Raw genomic sequence first — 17,523 nt, 5'->3', positions numbered from 1 at the left:
CGATCCTTCAAATCAGAAATGCAGAGAAAAAGCAGACCCAGGTACAGACAAAACCTGGTGGGATGTTCTTGAACAACTACTAGATTCCATTGGTTGAAAAGGTTGGGGTTGATATTCAGGAGCTTCAGGCCGCTGTGGAAACTGGACAAAAAACAGAAAATGTTGCTGATGAGAGTGAGAGGGGTTTGAAGGTGACTAAAATAGAATCCTAAAATATGAAGGAAAATGGACCCCAGCTAAAGAAGATAATCGCAATGTAGAAGAGGCAGAGGAGAAGTGTGAACAGGTGGCTTATATTTGATTATTATTGAAGGAGACTTGGAATACACAGTGAAATGAGCTAAGCTAGCAGAGATTGGATGCGAAGACATGGATGAGTGAAGTAGTTTGATAGACCAGAGACTCATTTGAATCCGCTGTAAAATGCATAGCCCAATTGTCTTAAAAAAGACAATTGATGACTTAGATGACAATCTGAAGTGAAGTGAAAGGGAGCAGTTTTGTAAATAAAGGATGCTGGAGCATACCCTGATGGACTTGAAGGAGATTGAGCATTCTCAGGTTCCCATCTTTTACCTGTTCCTCTCTCTTACCATGACTCTGCCAGAGGCTTTTGGAAACTGAGTGTTCAACTTTTAGCTGAAGACTGCATTCTCCACTTGCCGTTCCCTCTATCCCTTACGTATCTTCAGCAAAATGTGCCAGCCTCTTTCCAGAGTTCCAGCTGAGCAACTTTGGGAAGAACATTTAAGAGAATGTAAGCACAACGCAAAGAGTCTTCAACGCAGCTGTGATGTGCGCATCCCTGATTCATTTTTATCACAGTAACCATTTTTACTTTCCAAGGGTTTCCATAGAGAGCTAACAGCAGTCCAATTCCTTCTCACCGTTGGAAGATGACTTTTCAGCCTAACGCATACTGCTCTCTCTGTGAAGCTACAGCACATGAATGGGTCTACCTTACTGAGAGGCTGCAGAGCCTAGACAAATGCTCCACAGTGGAAAACCTCAGTACTCTGCACTAAGTCCTAGCCAAACAACAAGAGCATCCTAGGATGTCAGCCAAAACCACAGAACTGTTCAGGGATATGGAGCTTTTCAGCTTTAATATCTTTGAACAAGTTTGTCCTTATGATTATTCTTAACTTTTTTTTCCCATCAGCTGTGATCAAAGGAAGACAGTGAAAACTTTAAGACAGCCCACCATTCAGGGACTTGTGTATGTTGGGCACATGTGCCGGATACTGTTCAGTCCCATCACCGAGACCAAACTTGGCTCATCTCTACCTCTCTCCTGACTGTTCAAAAATAGTCCAGGCTGCCCATTAGTGTTTAGCTAACTGCCTCATCAATATCATGGGAGGAAAACAAGGTTAAGTATGCTTGTGCCACTGAGTTAGTCTTAAGAAATTCTTCTCATTGCCCATCCTGACGCTGCCATCTCTAACATGTCATTTCATTGTACGTTTTTATCAGTCCATCAGAAATATGGAATAACATATGTACATTTTTGAATTTAATAACATATGAAAAGACACCCTGTAGTAATAAGTATTGAGGACTCTGCTGCCATCAAGATTTATTACATCTCATCCAGTTTCAGAGCTGTTTCCTTGCCGAGGAATAGCTTATATGTCACTACTTTATAGATTTTCTTTTTTTCTTTCTTTTTGTCTATAGTCAAGATTTTCCATAGGTCTTTCATGATCAAAACTAATTTTTTTTTAATTTTGAAAATATCTATAACTTTTTGTTTCCTATGTAAACAAAGGCAAAACTTCTCAGCCAATAAAACATATTTCCTGACTTCCGTTCTGAAATTGACATTTTTATAATATACAGCTTTTTTAACTTAACAGTTTCCATAATCCAATATCCCTCAGCAGCCATTGTTTTTGTTACCAAGTATTTAAAAAATTCAAAGTCAACGAAATACTGTATAGTATTCAACTACCTGTGTATTGTATTTTTCATCCTCATATGGCTTGTTCCTTCTAGATTATTTTACTCTTTCTTTAAAGACTTGATTTTACTATTTAAAAACTATTTGCTTTTCTATGACTGTCTCTATCCATTTTAATTTCTTTCTTCAGCATCTAAGCACACTTTTAAAATCTTCTACCTGCCCAGAGGTTTCTTCCCATCTGTACCTGGCTTTATTCCATTTGTACAGCGTTCTCTGACCACAGAAGACAAAGCTTAAACTGCAAGACTCCTGCTGCATTATTCTGCTAGCACATGGCATGCTGGCCGCAGACTCAAAACCCCACAGTTCTGTGTGAGCCTAGGCTCAAGCCTGGCCTGCTCTGACCCTGGAGTAGCATTAATCACCCCAGTTCTGGGAAATTGATGTGTAGGCAATGCAGCAGGCATTTGTGTCCAGTCTCCCCTTTCGGTAGCACACCAAAAGGCTGTTTAAGTAATCAGGTTTACTGAAGGGGCCATGTCTTAGTACATTGCAAGGACTAGGCCTGCTTGAGGAAATGAGATTGCCTACAAGCCACATCTGATTCTGTATTCAGAACTGTCTTCCAGGTTTCTCAGGCCATCTGTGAAATTATGTGTACCACATTGGATGCCATATGTCATCAGATTTTTCTTCAATTGCCAACTCACAAATAAGAACATGGAGACTTATTATTAATTGCGACAGCTTAACCTTTACTTAGGCTTTTCTCAACTACCTTTTATAACTTAAAATAACCCATTTATATTCATCCACATTATGCCACTTGGAGTTACATCTCTTTTACCTTTCACCTTCTGTTTCCTCTCCATGTCTGACTGGTGACTCAACCTTTCTTCTGCCCAGAAGTCTCACTTTTATTTCCTGCCTAGCTATTGATACTTAATCATGTACAAAAATACATCTTCACAAATGGTAAAAAATATCACACAGACACACACACACACACACACACACACACACACACACATGCATTCCTTTTATATTACAAGACAGTTAAGATGAAAAGACAATCCTTGAGAGATGCCCTCACTACCAAAGTGTACTTCTAAAGCTAAATAACAGAAGAGGAAAGACCTTATGTATTATATGTATATAATAACTACTTTACCTTTCCTTTCACTTTGTTCCTTTGAAAACCTCCTGTATAACCACTTTGCTATCATTCAAATGTATGGCCCCATTTCCGTTATTGTTTATGTATGTATCCTGGAAAGAAGCTGTGAATACAGTGAACGCAGAGACTCCTTGACTGATTAGAACTCGGGTGTTGTAGAGAGATTGGACTACTGCAGGTGCAGAGGCTAATTGCCTTATTGTGAACTGTTTCTTGACATCTGGACCAGGCTGTCCTTGGTCCTTGTTCCCCTCTGTGTCTGAATGAACATCTTGTAAATAATACACACACACAAGCACACACACAAAAAAAACCTAAGCCCTTTTTAAAAAGATATTTCAACTTAGTAGATGACTAGTTTCCACAAATCCAAGAGCTATAGATAGCATCTTGGTCTTAACCAAAAGCTTCCCCATCTTGCTGTAGTGGCCTTTCTGATTCTCTCACCAATTTACTTTAAGTTTGTCTTGATTTATGAATTTCATTGTTCTGCAAACCTATAAAAAACTTCAGCAAACTGCTCCATGTGGAATATGGAATGTGAAAGAAACTAAATCTGTGTTTCCAGGCAATAGTCACTCAGAATGACACAATAATATGCTATTTCTTATTATATTCTTTAAGATGAGAGCTATGTTCTCTCTCTCTGTACATATAGATATAGATAGATATATGTGTATAGATAGATCTATAAATAGATCAATGAATAGATAGACAGACAGACAGACAGACGGACAGATAGATAGATAGATAGATAGATAGATAGATAGATAGATAGATAGATAGATAGATAGATATCCCATTTTCCTCTCAGTATTTTTAATGGTATTTGTATATGTGTGTTTATGCAATTTTAGGTTTGACAATTTGGTATTGGGTATATTCTTCTTCACTGAAGACTCTGTCTCCTGCGCTCAGTTGCCGAGGACCAGGCCTCGACAAAAATACTTCTTACTAGGGTAGGGGCATGGAAATTGAAGAAATATAAGTGAAGGATATGAAGACACATAAAAAATAATAAGACAGAAAACATAGAAATTATCGGTAGGGCATTCCAGTGATTACTGAAATCCTGAATTTTTTTCACCTGCATTTTTTCCCACAGCTTTTAGACCCAACGTAAACTAAGAGAGAAGGTTAAAAAAAAAAAAAGACATTATTAACATGATATCAAGGGTTAACTCACATAGTCAATGACATCATCACTCTGAGACATCATATCCTTAGCATTTTGTCTTCTAGGGAATTAAGTTCTAGGCAAGGTAAGCTTAAGACCACCCTTCCCTAGGTGACCTCATAATTACAAAGGAAGGAGCAGAAGTACATCCTGGCCAACTATCATGATGACATTGAGATATCTTAATTTCAAAAGAGAAGGGGCAACCACCTCCTGAGTTGGGACATGCAATTATGCCTATCAGTCTCCAAACTCTGACCATCAGACAAGGTGGAAATGGGCCTGCATTTTTTTCGCTTCCACACTCAGCGTTCCTTAGTTGTCTAAAGTTTATTATTATTATTATTTATATTGTGTGTGTGTGTGTGTGTGTGTGTGTGTGTGTGTGTGTGTGTGTCATCCTGAGGACTCCCAAGCTTTCCCCTTTTCACTTTAGCATGTCTGCTGTCATCTTGCCTGTTCATGCTACATTCAGGTAGCCATGTTATTAGACCTTATGGGTGGAGCTTCCCTGACTTTCCCACTATGAGAAATCACACACTGAACTTCCTGATGTGCTGAATAGGGGACCGAAAAAATTGTACAAGTCAAAGAAACATCTGCTTTGTATTGCGGATGGAACCATGCTGTGCAGGAGGAGTCCACAAAAATAAAAGAGAGCCATTATTTATCTCTATCTCTTCTGCTCTCTCTGTGCCCCTCTTTCTCTCTCCCCCTTACCTTTCTCCATGAGATGAGCTCCTTTGTTCTGCAGCAATTTTTTCCTGCGTTTCCGCGATGAGGTCTTGAGATCGCTGCTGAGAATGGCTATAAATTTAACCTCTGACATGGCTCCAGGTGATGTGACCCTGGATGCTTTAAGTGTGACTTTCAGAAATGCTTCCTTTACCTGGAGGCCAGCACATTACCAGTATTTAGTCTGCCACATGGAAACCCCCTCAAAGGTGATATATACAATTTTCTGCCAACTCTGAGTTTCTTTTTTGATTTATGTTTGGCTTTTAGGAGAGCTTGACTAGGAGAACTGATCAATGAGATACAGAATAGAGAGCATTTAATATAAAGTATTGGAAAGAGCTAATGTCTTTTAAAAGTATAAGAAAAGAATACTATAAGCACCTCTGCAGTGCAACCACCAAAATGAATAGCTCTATATGCAGAAAAGGATTTCTTTCCAAACTGCCAATGCTATCTCTTGGGAAGGGTCACAGGAGCATCAGAGTGGTGGGGAGGGGAGTGGAGAAACTTTAATGGTTTGAAAAGGGCAGAGAAAGCAAGGTAGAGAAAGCAGGGTGGAGAAAGGAAGCAGTAAACTGGATCAAGCTGTGAGATAAGTATGGTGGGAGAGAAGTGGTGGTGAAAAGAGCCAAGAGGCTGTTTGGGGGCCTTGGTAAGCAATAACAGGTGCATGCGAGTATGTACTAAAGGAGCCTGGAGGTTAGTGTGGGGCTTTGACGTATAACCCAGTTGATGTCGCATTTGCAGGAGGTAGGAAGAGGTAATGAAAATGACTCATTTTGGCAGACAGAAACCTGTTTCACAGGTACGTGAGGAAAGCTTGTAGTAGAATTTTATCTTTGTGCTAGCATTCTTGTCTCCAGCCTGAGCTGATTTATGACTGACCTCTTAAAATGGAGTCAGTCACACTGTATTTTTGCGTTTGGAACCTAAAGAATATACTTAAAACCCATGGCAAACTCAAGGGCTCATACTCATGCATGCAATGGATCCTGTGCGAAAAAGGTGCAATTGGGGCCAGAGGTGTTAAGACATGCACAAAAGCTGTGTGTGTGTGCGCGTGCGTGTGCATGCATATGGTACAGTGCAAAACTCAAGCAGCATATCCACAATCTAACAGTTCTTCCTGTCTCTATGATAAAATGTTAACAAACAAATTAATGTTAGAATTATTCATTTTGGCTCACCCTTTGAGAAGGTAACAGTCCAGGATGGCAACAGTGGAAAAGGGAGGCTGAACTCTTGCAAAAAAGTCTTAGGCTTCTAACTTCTAACCCTCACAGTAAGACCAGCTTCCACATACAGGGGCATATCACATTCAAACTGTAACACTTGCAGAACTATAACTGTGAATTTAGAATACACATATGCGTATCCTGTGGTGTTTTACTAAAGCAATGACAGCATGGCCTGCAAACTTCCTAGGGTATAGGAGGATAAATAGGAGGAGTCCATCCATTATGTCCTGTCAGTATGTATCACAGGAGAGGTCTCTTACCACAAGGAAGATTTCTGGATTGTTCATACTGGGAAAATTGTAAGACGCTGAAACAAAAACTTCTGTTAAGAGTGATTGTTCTTGCCTTGAATATGTAACAGGCAATACTATTCAAAATATGCTCAGGCACCATAAAAGTGCAAGTCGTCAGCATTTAGTTCTATAACTTAGAAACTATTACAGCAGAACCTAAAAGCACTACAGCAAACATCCTGAAATAAGTAAATAAAATCAAGTGCTTTTTTTTTTTAAATCACAAAGACTTTACTTGGTGTGATTGTTGCTAGAAAATACTACTGACACAGGAAGTCTCCGTTTTTACATGGTTCTCACACAATTTTCTAAAATTTCCTAAAATCAAGACCAAAGAGTTGGATATGCTAACCATTTAAAGTATTATTTAGTGTCCAATTTTACTACTCTACTATTGAAAAGAAAAAAATGCATTAAATTTGTTCTTCAGATACAGTAAAGAAAGTGTTTTATATCAAGCTTTATAACAAAAAGAGAGATTTTTTTACAACGTGACTCTTTAAAATAAAGTATGATGAACACAAATTATTAATATGCAGGCTATGTTAGAAACTGATTCAGAATATCAGGAAAAAAATGAACAGTAATCAAATGATGGTGTCAGATAATACACAGCAAGCAGAGAGCCAATTATGGAAATGAATGCCCAAGGTCAGCATGATACAATGCTTTTTAATTTGACAAATATTAAAATCAACTTGTTCTTAATGTAATAGATGGCTGTGACAACAGTTAAAGAGCACCAAATGTTTTTGTAATCCCCTGTCAAATTAAAAATGCTGTTTAAGTGACCTGCTTTCCTGACTACACTAGTTGTAAGGCTCCAAATGTGCACTATTTCCTTGGTTTCAAAAACATCAGCTAGACATGCAGCTGCGATGAAAGTCATAATGAACATCCATCTCCTTCAGCTGAAAGTACACAGTGGCAATCTGTTGCCAAAGCACATTTTATAGCTTCTCTTAGGTGATTTTTCTTGAATGAGCTACGGATTTATTGTTACAATTCTCTGAGTTTTATTCATGATTCTTCATAAAGTCTTGAGTAAGGCTTGTGTTCTCCACACTCCTTTTCTTTCTCACTAGCCATCTTACAATATTTATTCATATCTTTAATCTTGATTGTGGTAGTTTGAATGTTATTGGCTCCCATAAGATCATAGCAAGTAGCAAAATTAGAAGGTGCGTCTTTGTTGCAGTAGGTATGACCTTGTTGAAGGTACTGTTTTACTTTGGGCTTTGAGATCTCCTTTGACCAGGCTCAGTGTGACACTCAGCTCACTTCCTCTTGCCTGTTGATGAATATGTCTCTGCTTCTTCTCCCGCACCATGTCTCCTGACAAGCTACCAGAGTACACCCTGATAATAATGTATTGAACCTAAAAACTGTAAGGTGCCCCCAATTAAATGCTTTCCTTTATAAGAGATAACCAACTAATGGCTATATCTTCACACTAACAGAAGCCATATGATGACATTGATATACAGAATACATGTTTAGGTTTTTTTTGTTCAAACATGTGTACATATACTTTCAGAAATGGCCACATGAAAATCTATAGAAATTTCATTTTTAATGATCATTCTTAAAGAAATAACTGAAATATTAAACATCATTTCTTTTGAAATTTAAAGAACATGAGTGTCTATTGGAAATAATGCATTTTTCTTTTACTTTTGACAATATAATATAATCAAATTATTTCCTCCTTACGTTTTTTCATTTCAAATATATGTGTGTATGTATGTGTGTGTATTTATATTTATATGGAACTTCCAGGCTTGTGGATGGAGGTCTTGCTGTCTGGGAGGTTAGGAAAACAAAGAGAGCCCCAATCAGGAAGGTGAGAAAGGAGGCAATTCTAAGGGATGGGTGCTAGGCTGGACAGCTTAAGCTTCATAGGTCCTACAGCCTGGCAGCTATATTTATCAGGAAAGGATCAGGAGCCCATTTGTGGCAGGTGAATCCAGGCTTTAATTCTTTGCAGTTTAGCTGTTGTTGTTGTGCTAAGGATGACTAGACATGAGCCGGTCCAGAGTGATTTGAAGAGAAGTTTTCAAATAAATCCAATCTACCAGTAAAATTGTTTGGGAGATAGGGAGAACATGACCAGTGTGTTCTTGGAGAAGGTGTTTCAAGAGAGAGACAAAAGGGGAATAGTCATGGAGTGGGGTTCGTTGCAGAGATGCTAAATTTCCTAGAAGAAAGGGATAGCCATACATCACTTCAAAGGGCTAAGGAAGGGTGTGACCTGAATGTGAGTGAGGGACAGAGATAGAAGTTGAGTGCAAGGAAAATGGAGTTCAAAAGACACTTTCGATAGAGTCTTAATAAGTTCACTAGCACTTTCCGACCTCGCTGAGGACTGGTGTCAATAATGACTGTGGAGGTGTCATTGAACCCCTAAGGCTCTGGAGCTTAAGTGTGTGATTTTGAAAGTGAATGGAGGGCCATTATCTGATTGTATGGATCTAGGAACTCCAAATCTGGATAAAATGTTATTGGTCAGGTAGGAAACGACCACCTGCCGTCTTAGAAGTAGCAGGGAAAGTTTCTACCCATCCTGAGAAATTGCCAACCGTAATAAGAAGATTTATGTCTTCCGTTAGGAGGCACCTGTCTGAAAGCTGATCGGCCCATCCTCCCCTAGAAAACTACCCTAAATTTGTGAGAGTTAAAGGAAGGAGGGGATAGCAAGGCTCCCTCTGGAGTCGTGTGGTGCAGTAGAACTGAAGGTAAAACATTCTGAAGAAGGCCAGAAAGGATCGGGTGAGAGAAGAAAGTTGGAGCAATCAGTAGAGATTCCTCAGTGTGAAAAGATTAGCGAATAGCTGTCACAAAGGACTTAGCTTGCAAGTCAGGAAAACAGTATCTGTCCTGTAAGATAAATCAGACATAAGTACTCAGGAAAGCTCCCAGAGGTTGGAGGGCTGGTCATTGGGACACAAGAGGGATAGGAATTTGTCTCAGCTGCGCTTGAAAAAAAAGTAAAGGAAGGAGGTAAAGAGGAGGGAATCTGAGAGAATAGATTATAGTGGTAAGAGGGTACTGGGTATATAGGAATAACAGATACATTAATAATCCTGAGGTCCTAAGACCAGGTGGTTAGAACCATCAGGTTTAGTACAGGCAGGATAGGAGGGTTATAGGGTGAGTTAGTGCACGTTAGAATACCTTTATGAAGAAAGTGCTGTATGGTTGGGTTTAAGCCTTTCTCTGTTTCAGAGGAATAGGGTTTGGGGTGTGACAGAAATAGGAGGTAGGGTCCCAGAAAAGGAAAGGAGGATGATATTGTAAGGCCACTGAGGGTAAGGCAGTGTCCTAAACTTTACTGTTAATAAGAGAGTCTGTTAGTGGGAATAGTGACTCATTAGTGCTCATAGAGGGTTCATAAGAAGTTAGAAGAAGAAAAAATCCAGGAGGAGAGTTGAAAATACTTGGTTGAAAGTAAAAGTATAACTTAACCATGACATCTCTGCTCAGTAATGGGGATGGGCAACTAGGTCTAATGATGGAGTGAGATATCAGTTGGCCTCAGAGATAACAAAGTGGGGGGGGGTCTGTAAACCTTTGCTGGTGGGGCTGGGAATCAACACCCACCCACCACAGACATCTGAGAAGAAACGTTTGACTTGAGTACACCAGAAAACTAGAACAAGTAGCTCACAAATCTATAATGAATTAAAAAAAATAACAAACAACTTATTAGCTACCTGGGCAATCACTCTTGGTTTCTCAGTTGTCCAGAAGAAGAAATTTTCCTTTGGAGGATAAACTTGAGGGACTGGCCTACTTTGTCTAGCCAAACTGGGAAAGTCAACTCTGATTTTTAGGGTTCTGTTTGCCACAATTTGGTCAGATTCCTGGCAATGGGTAAGGAGAGGGGCAGTTTTTTTTAACCCAGTGGCCAGCAAAATTTAAAGCTGCAGATGGAAATCTGCTGTGCCCTCATCATCTCCTTTGGAGACAACCTTAGATCTGCTTCCTGGAGCTGGCACTTCTTTCTATCACACTTTTAAAAAAAAGTCTTTTTCTGCTTATGCTTAAAAACGTTAAAATGCTTTATTCAACAGATTTTTATGGAATATTTGAGGTTCATCATCTTGTAATATGAGAAATTGACTGGGAAAGAAATGAGAGCTGAGGACAAGCAAATGCCCCCCTGAGAACTATAACCTATAACTATGTACTAAAGAAGTGCCTCTGTAAATTACGCAATGAATTAATCAGGATCCTCAACTAAAACATCAAAACCCATTTCCATAGTGACACACTTGCTCCAAAAAGGTTACACCCTTTCCAAAAATGGCACACCATTGAGGACCATTTTTTTAAACGTCCACATTCTGCTTCATGGTCCCAAAGGCTTTGTAGGCATACCACAGTGCTAAAATACATTCAAGCCAACTTCAAAAGTCCCCATTGTCTATCCTAGTCTCAACAATACTTAGGTGTCCAAAGTTCTGTCTTTTTTGAGATTTATGTAAATCTCTTAAATGTTATTCCCTTTAAAATCAAAATCAAACAGACTAGGCTAACAAAAAGCCAGTACATGCAGTAGGATCAAAATCCGATGTCATTATCATTGGCTTCTCAGTCCGCCCTCACTGTCAGCCACATTCAGAGAGTCCGGTTTGATCACATGCTCACCTTCCTAGACCTGGATGGAGGGGGAGCCTTGGACTTCTCACAGGGCAGGGCACCCTGACTTTTCTTAGGACTGGAGAACAAGGGGAATGGGGAGTGGGAAGAGTGGGAGGGAAATCGGAGGATGGGAGGAGGTGGAAATTTTTAATAAACAAATAAATAAATAAATCAAAATCAAAAGATGGATCACATACTTCCCACTTACAGTGGTACAGAACATGCAATACTGTCCCAAAGCATAAGGAAGGGGCATACTGAGAAAATATGGAGCAAAGCAAAACTGAAAACCAGCTGGGCAAACTCCAAACTCTGATCTCCATGACGGATGTCAAAACACACTCCATATCTCCATCTCCTTTCAGCTTTGGTGATAGTGATAGACTTCTCTTTCTTGGCCTGGTTCTACTCCTTATTATTAGCTTTCCATAGCAGGGTTTTGACAGTTGTGGCATCACTGAGATCTTGAGCTCTCCTAGGCAATCCAGGGTTCACCTTCACAGTTTTACACAGTGACCTCTCTAGCCCTCCATTCAGGAACACCCATGGTACATGCCTGGCCTTAGTGGCTTTCTTTAGTGATGGAGGCAAAGCTCATAGACTCCCTCTTTTATCCATTTCAGAAGTACATGTCTGAACTGCCAATTTGCTGCTTGCTAGATCTGAAACCTGGCCCTCTTTGCAACATTTTGGATGGTTTCTGTTTTGGATAATTTCCATTCCTCCCTAATGTAAGGCATATCCTGTTTCTTTTCTGAGGTCAACAAATCCTTAAATATAGAGGTTGATTTAATGTAGCAGTTTTTTTTCTAGTATTCAATGTCTCTGCAACTGTGATTCCTTTCTCATTAGCACTCAAAATTTAAAGTTAATAAGGCACTGTGCAATCTATCTCTTGGTGTCTATATTACCCCTACCAAATTATTAACTATCTTTTAACTAGTTCTTTATTTATTGATATAATTGAGCTATACATTTTTCTCAACTTCCCTTCTATCCTTTCTCCTCTCCTTCTACCCTCTCCCACGGTCCCCATGCTTTCAATTTACTCAGGAAATTTTGTCTTTTTCTACATTCCCATGTAGATTAGATCCATGTATGCTTCTCTTAGGGTCCTCATTGTTGCTTAGGTTTTCTAGGATTGTGAATTGTAGGCTTGTTATCTTTACTTTATGCTTTATACTACCATGAGAACAGCATATAATTTTGACTTTTGAACAGAATTCTAAGAACTTTGAGCAACGTTACTTAAATTTCCTGATTTATAACCTGTCTTTCTTGATTTATTTGCATCAGTATAGAATATAGGGTGCCCAAGGAATTGATGAGCCTTTACATTGTGAGGAAGGATCCATTTGTTCTTTTCTTTTTTTTTTAAAGTGAAGTCTTGTGATTTGAGGTATTTGTTCCTAATCTCTCCCAAGCAATCACTGCAAACTCTTTGCCAATGTTCATTTTCTGCCCATAATGAGGAAATTTCAGCATTTGTATAAAATACCACAATCTCTGTTGAGTTTATTCCTGTTAATTAACAAAGACTCAACATTCCTTTCAAAATAAATGAAAAAAAAAATCTCTTCGATTAGGTCTTTAATTTTCTACTCTGTGTGGTAAAAATATCCATTCTAAGAGATTATCTTCTCTCTGCATAAGAATACCTGTAGAATAATGCATAGACAGTAGCATGGCTAGGATAAAATCAAGTTCTGGATCCAAGAGATCTACATGTTCATCATTCAATTTCTCTTCTATCAAAGCTAATTTTCTCTCAGCCTTGGTTGGTAATTTTCTTGGACTACTTAAGTCCTTATACTCTTGTAAGGCTTGAAATAAATTACTTAGTTTTAGACCACTTTATCCAATTACGGATCATAGCCAGTTAATATCTCCCAATAGTTTTTGAAAACCATTAAGAGTTAATAATTGATTCTCCTCATTTTTTCTTTCTGTGGTTGGATTTCTTATTAACCTATCTTATATCCAAGAAAATTAATAAAAATTCTTTCTCTGTATTTTTTTTCAGGAGGAATTTGTAGTCCTCAATAATGCAATTTTTTAAATTTCTTCAAGCATTTTTCTACGGTAACTTCTTCTGAATAAGCTAATAAGATTTCATTCATATAGGTGTAAATTATTATAGGTGTAAACTGAAGTAATTATTTATGAGTTATTTCTAATAACTGCTTTCCAAAATATGACATATGACACAAGATAGGACTATTTAACATCCCTTGTAGAAAAAATTTGCATCTATACCTTTTAGCAGGCTGGGAATTATTACAAGTAGGCATTGTGAAGGTAAATTTTTCTTGATCCTGTTCTTGAAAATGTATAGTTAAAAAAAAGCAGTCTCTTAAATTAATCACAATAATGGATCATAATTTAGGTAATAGAGAAGGCAAGGAATTCCAAGATTTAAAGAGTCAATTGATTGAATCATCTTATTTGTAGCTCTTATATCTGCTAACTTTCTCCATTTTTCCAGGTTTCTATTTAATGACAAGTGCAGGAGAATGCCAAGGTCTAGTCAATTTTTTCAATATGTTGAGTGTCTAGCTGTTTCGGTACCAATTTTTTAGTGCCTATAATTTTTCTGATGTTGAAAGCCATTGTTCCACCTCCACAGGTTTGTCAGTTAACCATTTTAAAGGCAGAGTTGTTGGTACCTTTGAAAGATCACTAATTGTCCCCATCTTCTGTATAACCTAAGTAGTCTGCAACTGTTCTTGATAATACTTAGTAATATTTCTCTCAGAGGCATTTTTATGTTATGTTTTGTTTCTGAGATTGGAGGAGTGTTAATCTTTGTTTTGAATTGCTACCACAAATCATGCCCCCATAAATTCATTGCTATTTTAGCCACATATTGGTTTTAGTTTTTCCATCTCTTCTTTAAACCCCATAGATTTGATTTATTTTGCACTTTGTTTAACCCAAGGTAAGGTTCTTAAAAGTTGAACATTTGCCTCCTGATGAGGCAAATTTGGATGCCAATGTTTTGGTTAAATTATTGTTACATTATTTATACAACTGTGTCTACTAAAACCTCAATTTCAATGCCTTTTTATGTATTTTTAGCTTAGGTCTGTGATCATTTATAGCATTTTGCCTATAGTATACTAGTTTTGTGGCATCTTCTGAATGTTTTATTGTATCTATAGAAGCTGCTATGTCTTTGATCATATCTAGAACCATGTTTGTTGGTTTTTTTTAAACAATAGCTAGTAAGTATTTTACTTACTCTATGGATGAGTTTTTCCCATGTCAGGGAATGATTGAGCCAACTTTGATCCTGGACCTTGCAGGATGCCCCCCATGGTGATTCCCAATGGCAAAGGATTACCTTACTGTCTGTTGTTGATCTGCATTCATGAGTACAGTGTTAAACCTTCTGCATCCTCCAGAATGCTGGGTTATTCTTTGGGTTATTTCTAGAAAAAAAAAATTGTTCCTAGGATCATCTTGCCTGCAATCCCTTTTCAAATGACTTTCTTTACCACAATTAAAACATCTGACTTTTATTAAAATTTGTTAAAACATTTGACTTTTATTAAAATTCTAGAATTTACTGATTCTATCAAAGCAATGTCATAAGCACCAAATCCAATATCAACTTTGTTTCTAATTCATTCATCTATTTGTGCTGATCTTGTCTTTAAAAGCTTAACCACCCATTTTATTCTGAATTAGCATTTTCAAAAGCTAATTATGTAATTAATATTTGTATTACTTCTGTATCTGATAATATTCTCTTTATAGCTGAAGTAAATCTTTGTAAAAAATGAAATAGTGATGGTTTCTTTTGGGCCTTGTATAATTTTGGTAAATGACTCAGTCTTCCTTCCTGGTTTTTCAAACCTGCCTCAAGTATTCAAACCTGCTGTGCACCATAAATCCTAAGAGAGATCATTGAATATAAATAGTCCTTGCAAAATAGCATAGTAGACTTGAAGAAATTGGTCTTGGGATATTTTCATCCCTCTAGCCCCACCTTATTGTTCTATGAACATAGCTTCTCTTTGCACCATGATTTCCAGTGGTACTCTGTGCCTGCTTCCAATATTGCTGTAGCTAAATCTTCTCAGTTTTGTGAGATAATTCTGTTTAATGTTACCCATAAATTTAACATTTGCTTCACAAAGGGTGAACGCAAATCATATGAGATAACTGCTTCCTTAAGCCTCTTCAATCTTAAACTTTTAAAGATACTATTTAACTTCTACATAGCCTTGGAAATTTCTATTACTGGGTGGTTGTTCTTATATGGTAACTGGATACACTGAGGTTGGTTTTCTAATATCTTTGGGATGCTCTTCAATGTGTTAATCCAATGATGTATTAAGTTCTTATCTAAATACCTCTCTGTGTGTCTGAATATTTTTTTATTTTCATTAGTAGGTCCTTCTGAGGCTTGTATCTTAGCAAATTTATTATTATTATTATTTTGATAATGATGATGATCATTTGTAGAAAGACTAAAATATAGAACTCTGGACTGGAATCGAGGGTTAGTAGGGAGGAGACAAAGCTAGATGTGTTGGTATAGGCAGAAAGGTAAAAGGTTCATGGCCTTAGCATGGTGGAATAATGCCCTGCCTTGGGTGCCATATGTAGCAATTATCTAAATTATTCTTTTATTAATAAAAACCCATGAGTCAGATGTGGGTCAAAGAAGAGATTAGTCAAAAGAAGAGGCCGAAAAGTGACCAGTAACCTCTTCTCTTTTTCTCCTTCCTTGATAAAAATTGACCAGGAATCTTACAATTCCTCCTTTCTATTTTTTGTGAGTCTTTATGTGTCCTAGATTATCCCAAAAGTTTTATGGCTTTTTGTGGTCAACAAGTAGGTAGATTGACTCTCCGATTCAAGGTAAACTTTAATATCAGATTATAGAAAACCTAAGAGTCTACATAACCTCTCCAAACAGTGACAGTTATTAGAAACTAAATATTCAAATGTTTAAGTCTATGGAAGACATATCTCACCCAAAGCATATAACTCACAAAAATGGACAGTGTTACATTATAGAAATTCTGTAAGTGACCACAATGAGGAGTGTTTTCTGAGTAGAAGTAGTGTAGGGCAATGGTCTCTATTCTGTCAATTATATTTTAAATAAGTGCTGATTGGCTAGTACCCAAGCAGGAAGTAAAGGCAGGACAACCAGAAAGGAAGTAGAGGCAGGCGACAAAAACAGGAGAATTCTGGGAAGAGGACACAGTCCTTACCAGGCCACAGAGCAATCAATATATAACTACCTCACTAAAAAAGATACCAAGCCACATGGCTAACATAGACAAGAATAATGGGCTAATATAAGTTATAAAAGTTAGTAAGAAGCCTAATGAGCCAATTGGTTTATAGTTAATGTAGACTGCTGTGTGATTTCTTTGGTACTTAAGAACTATGGGAACTGGGCAGGAAAGAAATCACAGTCAACATGGAAGTTTTATTAAAAGGTGATTTTTTTTTCTTTCACCTCCTCATAGATTTAGGTGAACCATGTTCCCTGTGGGAGGGGACAGATGGGAGGGAGACAGACTTTTATCCAGGAAATTGGCAAAGACAGGTGGATTGACTCTTAAAAGAAGGGAACAAGAGTTTATAGTGTTTGGGGTAGCTTAGAATGCATGGCTTCCACTTTGTTATTGAGGATCAGCTTAAACTCTATTTTTTGACCCAACAAAAAGTAACTTTATTTTAAATGCTTAGCATAATAAAGCCAAGATGCTTCCAGTTTTTATGTAGCAATTTAAATATTAATAAATGTTCAAGCTGATGTTGATATCCCATGTATTACCAACAGAGAGTAGGTGAAGTCCAAATCTTCAATATGAACTTAGAGCTATCATTTAAGAAGTTTTTGAACATATTAAATACCATCTCATCATGCATATTAAAAGGATACACCTCCCTGGGTTTTAAATTTTTCTTATATTAGAAAATTATGGAAATAATAAAAAATATAATCACTTAGAGTTTCTTTTTTTTAATTTTTTATTGAGAAAAAGAAAAAAAAAGTTTCTGCCTCCTCCCAGACTCCCATTTCCTTCCCCCTCCTCCCATCCTTTTCCCCCTCCCCCCACTCCTCTCCCCCTCCCTCTCCAGTCCAAAGAGCAGTCAGGTTTCCCTGCCCTGTGGAAAGTCCAAGGTCCTAGAGTACTATGCTGCTGCTGTAAAAAACAATGACTTCTCGAATTTTGCATGCAAATGGATGGAAATAGAAAACACTGTCCTGAGTGAGGTAACCCAGACCCAAAAAGATGAACATGGGATGTACTCATGCATAATTGGATTCTAGCCATAAATAAAGGTCACAGAGTCTATAATTGGTGATCCTAAAGAAGCTA

The sequence above is a fragment of the Microtus ochrogaster genome, unplaced genomic scaffold (genome assembly GCF_000317375.1).
Source record: "Microtus ochrogaster isolate Prairie Vole_2 unplaced genomic scaffold, MicOch1.0 UNK2, whole genome shotgun sequence".
Lineage (NCBI taxonomy): Eukaryota > Metazoa > Chordata > Mammalia > Rodentia > Cricetidae > Microtus > Microtus ochrogaster.
This window is presented reverse-complemented; position numbering follows the sequence as displayed.